This window comes from Chanodichthys erythropterus, chromosome 15, assembly GCF_024489055.1.
Source record: "Chanodichthys erythropterus isolate Z2021 chromosome 15, ASM2448905v1, whole genome shotgun sequence".
NCBI classification, from domain to species: Eukaryota; Metazoa; Chordata; class Actinopteri; order Cypriniformes; family Xenocyprididae; genus Chanodichthys; species Chanodichthys erythropterus.
In genome coordinates, this window is record NC_090235.1 from 34,027,465 (window position 1) to 34,034,083 (window position 6,619).

The window sequence follows — 6,619 nt, forward strand, 5'->3', positions numbered from 1 at the left end:
ACATGCTGTTGCTAAGGTTATCAGTGTTGCTTAGGCTTCCAGTCATTCTCATTAAAAAAATGTTTGTGCAAGCTTTGCAATCATATTGGCAATGTGCATTACTTATCTGTTGTCATTAGCAACCGGCTCGATCGCTGCTCACGCTGGTCGGGGCGCTTTCATTTGTATTGTAACATACACGCTTGTCAGATTGCCTGTGTTTGGCGCTATACATCGCAGATTCAATCAGCTTTGCAGTAGAGTAGCATAGCATAGCTTAGCATAGTTCATTGAATCTGATTAGACCGTTAGCATCGCGTTTAAAAATGACCAAAGAGTTTTGATATTTTTCCTATTTAAAACTTGACTCTTCTGTAGTTAAATCGTGTACAAAGACCGACGGAAAATAAAAAGTTGCGATTTTCTAGGCTGATATGGCTAGGAACTATACTCTCATTCAGGCGTAATACTATACTCTCATTCAAGCTCATTATTACAATTTAAAAGAACTGGCTTAAATTTTAATTTTACATTTTAAATGTAATTTATTGCTGCAATGGCAAAGCTGAATTTTCAAAAACCATTACTCCGATCTTCAGCTGCATGATATTATCACATTTTTGATGACATAACATTACTATTAATTACTTCCAGCCTACACACTGACCTTATACCCTTTTGTTATATATCCTGTGGTAATCTTTTAACCTCTTATGGTAAAAGCTAGGGATGCACCGATACCAAGCTCATGTACTTGTACTTGTAAAAAACCCCGATACCTCACGTGATAAAAATGACAGAATTTTCCGTGCACAGAGACACCGGCGGCAGCAGCAGAAACAATGTCAACATTAGGGGTGTGGAAATACTTCAAAATTAATGATGACAACCCACACATTGCGAACTGCACATGAAGGCGGGATAGGCGGAATCGCGCTGAATGTCACAGACCAGAAGCACTCTCTCTCTCTTTCTCTCACGCGCTCTCTCTCTTTCTTGCGCGCAATCTCAGTTCTCTCAGACAGAGTGCGTTCAGTTCTCCTTGTGCCTTAATGGTCAAATGCACACATACTGTAGTTGTCAAAATGTTCATTGTGTGGAGTATCTCACGTAAATACAGTCGGTTATGGCTTAAGTGGACGTAAACAGGTGGGTGAAAACAGGATATGTCAGAGTATTTAACAAATTAAATATTTGTTATTAATGTTAATAAAACAACAAAAGATGTTAAAGGTGCCCTAGAAAGTTTTTTTTTAAAAAGATGTGAAATAAGTCTAAGGTGTCCCCGGAATATGTCTGTGAAGTTTCAGCTCAAAATACCCCATAGATTTTTTTTAATTCATTTTTTTAACTGCCTATTTTGGGGCATCATTATAAATGAGCCGACTCAGGGCTACCAGCCCTTTAATTCTCGTACTCCATGCCCAGAGAGCTTGTGCTTGCCTTGAACAATGCATAAACAAAGTTTACACAGCTAATATAACCCTCAAATGGATCTTTACAAAGTGTTCGTCATGCATGCGTCGGATTATGTGAGTATTGTATACTGTTATATTGTTTACATTTGATTTCTGAATGAATTTGAGGCTGTGCTCTGTGGCTAGCGGCTAATGCTAAACTGTTGGAGAGATTTATAGAGAATGAAGATGTGTTTATGCATTATACAGACTGCAAGTGTTTAAAAATGAAAATAGCGATGGCTCTTGTCTCCGTGAATACAGTAAGAAACGATGGTAACTTTAACCACATTTAACAGTACATTAGCAACATGCTAACGAAACATTTAGAAAGACAGTTTACAAATATCACTAAAAATATCACGATATCATGGATCATGTCAGTTATTATTGCTCCATCTGCCATTTTTCGCTATTGTTCTTCTTGCTTACCTAGTCTGTTGATTCACCTGTGCAGATCCAGATGTTAATACTGGCTGCCCTTGTAATGCCTTTCATAATGTTGGGAACATGGGCTGGCATATGCAAATTTTGGGGCGTACACCCCGACTGTTACGTAACAGTCGGTGTTATGTTGAGATTCGCCTGTTCTTCGGAGGTCTTTTAAACAAATGAGATTTATATAAGAAGGAGGAAACAATGGAGTTTGAAACTCACTATATGTCATTTCCATGTACTGAACTCTTGTTATTTGACTATGCCAAGATAAATTCAATTTTTCATTCGAGGGCACCTTTAAATAAGTGAAGTTCACAACGTAATTTCGGGAGGAGTGAACCCATCTAATCTTTAAATTAGTGAAACTCAAACATAATCTCAAGAGGAGGGAACCCTAATCTTTCAATTACATCCAGAGCATATAAGCAGCTACTCACCCTGCTCTGGCATCAGTTGTTTCGATATCCCTCCACCTCCCCATCTCCACCACATAAAATAAGCATCTCATCTATCGTACTCCTCTTTCATGCAATAGTAGTCCCTGGGGGGTATATCCAAGCTCGAGTTGAAGCTGCTTCCTCGAGCCCCTCCACAGCGGACAGCAAGCCAAATACGCTTAACCTTATTAGCTTAAAGATTTTATGAGGAAACGAACTCGTGAAATGTATATACTATATTGTGAAATAAAATTTCTCATATCATGGTCATATTGCCCACTCATCCTGTATTCCACCATGAGAAATCTGGTCACCCTAGGTTGTTTACATTGGTTCTTCACAGTGTTATGTTATAAACATTTGCTCTGTAATATTTGTTTAGTTTTTGAAAGGCTGGTTAAAAAAGACATGATGTTTTTATTATGACTTTGGTAATTATGCCCTTTGCAGGTTATTGGACACCGTGAAATTTGTGCTTTATGACTGTCACATAAAAATTATTACTTTTTTCAGTGGAATAATAATAAAGAAGCTGTCCTACATTCATTCGTCTCACTGTGTTGTGCTTGGAAAACTGCCACATCAAACAAGAGAAAAAAAAAAAGAAAGAAATTAATAAATGTATATAGGCATCAGTATTGGTATCAGCGAGTGCAAGCCAAAAAAAAAAGTATCGGTAATTGTACTTAAATGGTATTGGTGACTCCACCAAGCTATATATGTAAGTCAGGTTACTGTAGAAAAGGACTGTTAATCTGATGAGTGTATTTATTTTAATAGCATCAACAGTTATGTTTTAGCATGAGGCTCATGCTTATTGGCAAAGCATGGTGAACATACAGGGTCCCTGCAGTGTGTGCCCATGTTTGCACATTACAACTAACTCCTTTGGTTATGTCTGTCTTTTTATCTGTACCAAAGTCTGGTGAGCTTCATAAGCATGCCGCTGACACGAAAGTTGTCACACTTCAAAATGTAATTGGATTAGTTAACTATTATTTTTTTTTTTTTTAGGTTTGAAATGTTAGAGGACCATTTACATAGTTAATGTGCTGAACTACACCTGCGACTAACTTTGCTAGGACACGTTTGTAAACCAAGAAGGTGCAAAATAGCTGTTAGCATTCATATCCATCTAAAGGGAGCTTTTCTAGTGCATGCAGCCTTGCAAGTATGTGACCTTCAAGATGTTACTTTGTACTGATGCATTTTATTTATTTTTTTTTTACCTTAGTTTTAAATTCCATGTGACCAACTACACACGAGAAAGGTGTCAAGTGTAGCTTGTTTACATGGCTCCATTAGCCCCTGCTGGTGGATGCTGTAACTACACCATCTGGACACAAACATATCTTTCTTCACTGGCAGTTTAAAAATGACACCTTGTACCGAAATAAACACAGTTTTGTAAGTTTGGGGTTGGAAAGATTGTTAGATATTTCTGAAAGAAGTATCATATATATATGTATATATATATAGATAGATAGATAGATAGATATATAGTTTATGACAACTTGAATCCCATCCTGATGGAGGTATTTCAGCACCTACATACACATTGCTTTTAACTTAAGCTCTGTGTTCCATCATCTTTATTGGGAATCTGCAAGAGGTTAGACTATTGCTGAAAGCATTGAGGCTGAGAAACAAACTCACTTTTATATGAATTCTGTACACATACACTGAGTCTCTTCACACCCCGCACACAGATAGCCTGTAAAAACAGCACAGTATTTTTGGTCTGGCAGTTTGTCATGCAATTCGGAAGTATGGACCGTGTCGGTTAAGCAGCACAGAGAGGGCCTTGCTCCATCCGGAGAGTTCCTGTCTTACCCAGCCGCTTGCATTGAGCGGCACCAAGGGCAGGGGTGAACCTGGTCAAGGGCTCTTTTATTCCCAGGCACTGGAAGACTCTTGTCCATGCTCTGTGCGTTCCTGGCTCTGTGACTTGGGAGCACTTGTCAATGTATAGTATTGCTGTGTGTTCCAGCGGGCCCAGAGGAGAAGGTAAAATAGGCAGCTTGCGTAAAACCTCAGAGTTTGTTCACAGACCGGCTTGCTGAAAAAGATTCCACATTGGCAACCATATGTAATTAACTGTTTTAGGTAGGTAGCTATAAAACTACATTTTGTTCCTGCTGTTTAATTTCTTTTTCTGTAGCGTGGAATATGAGATTCTATCACGCTTGCTCAGCGCCCACTCACAGACTGCTGTCTGCTTGTGTCTGTCTCTTCAGCTCTGATCCAAACCGAGCAAGCTGCCTACCAAGACAGCTAAGACATCATATAGGTGCTTCATCCAAAAGATACATTATTTGAGCTATTTTTTTTTAATTTATCATCATATTTTTTACTTCATGGTTACACTACATGATATTTTTAGAGTCATTGAAACCAGCTATAAATAGAGTACATTTTTACAGCTCTTTTGTCTGGTTGCTGCCTATGTAGAGTGTTCAAAAATCTGTCTGCCTATGTAGGCAGTAGTCAGCAAGGCAGCTCGCTAGGTTTTGGAACATGTTGGTTCCCCTCTTGTGGTTCTGGTCAATGCAATGCAAAGCAGTGGGGAGTTACTCGGGCGTAAAGATGAGGTTGAACCAACCCTGAGTGCCTTAGAGGTGAAGAGTCCATGCCAGAAGATGTTTGTTGCTCCTGTATGGAAGTCAAGCAACGTGGGTTACTTCATGGTCTTCAGCAGCTAAAGAAAATATTCCACACTGCCCCTTTTTGACACACATGGTAAGGATTTAGACAAAAAAAACAAAACAAACCCTGTTAACTACTATGGTCCTTAGAAAAAATTGAAGGAATTTTGTGCGGTGTACGGAGATGTATAAGTATGCGTATGTGTGTGTTTTTCAGCAAGACAGGTTTGCATTAGACGCTAATGACAGTAATCAAATGGGTTTACTGTGCATGGCGGTGCTGTCTGCCTCCCATGTCTTTGCCAGCCCTTAATCAACTGATCTGTTTCTAAACTACTGTCTCATGCCCGGTGTCGTTAGTTATATAGTACTCACAGCAGGCAGCGGGCAGGCACGGGTTCACAGAGCGCTTCTCAACCTCTGCCTAGAGAAAGACATGAAAGCCAAATGAGGTTATTCATTTACTAGGGTGATGTCATTCTTAAATGGCCTATAATCAGCAGTTTCCTGCTAACTGATTGGAGGAGACAGACCAAGCTGGCTGCAGCGTACGGTTAGGCTTTGGACGCCCGTACATCCTCATTTATGCCAGCAAGAAAATCGTGATTAGAAAATGGCAAGATATTTTATATTTTATTTTCTCCCATGAATGTCTTTCAAAGGTGTCTCTCAAGAAGAAAGTGACAAATGCTAAAATGCCTCTTTTTATGGGTCAGTTGTGGGAAACTAGTTGAGATTGTCATAGCTTCTGAAGAAAAATATGAATGGTATGCTGCCATAGCTAGGTTGTTGTAGGTGATTGCTCACTATTGTTACATGATTGTGGGTGCTAAAGGGTCCTGAAGGGTTGTTAGCATGCTGCTATACAGTTGCCTGGGTGTCCTGGATGGTTTCTAGGGAATTGCTACAGTAGGTTGCTTGCTAACCCAAGTCAAAGGAGCCCACCCCAAAATCTCTCTATATGGCTCAGATAAATTAACGAAATGTCAGTGAAATTTTGCAGGCAAAAAATGTCCATTGTCCACTGTCAATAGTGTATGAAGCACAGCTTGCACAAAAGTCCAAGCAGATTTCTATTGGTTTCTATCGCTGTGAATTTTTATGAAAAACTTGAGCCTGATCCAAAATCGGTGTTGTGAAATGTTTCTTAAAAATCTCAAATTAGTAAACCTAAAGGTCCATTCACATAATGCGAAAATTAGTTATAAACATTTAAATTTGAATGCTTCTCTTTAGACCGATGCAAACATTGGCATGCCGAGCTGTAAATGCATTTTTTTTTTTCTAATTTATTTTCCATTGAACTGTAAAGAAAACTAGCCAACCAATAGGATTCACACTTTTAATCACTTGGTTGTGCTCATGAAAAGACTTTTGCTTAGAGACAGTGAATAGCAGAGTAAGAATCTGAAAAAGGCTTTTATGTCCTTGTACTCTTGTATTTGGTGTTATTAATAAACACCATAGCGAATGCAAAAATCTAAACAGCTGTTTGAAAACGTAAATATTGTTTGACTTTCTTTCTTCTCTGTTACAAGTGGGTGTCAGAAATGCAAAGTTACATAGTGTGCCAAACATTAAAGTTAGTGTGAATTTGTTATATTTTAGCTACATTTTGTCTGCAAAAAGTTCTATTGTCTACTCTCAACATGCATGAAGAACC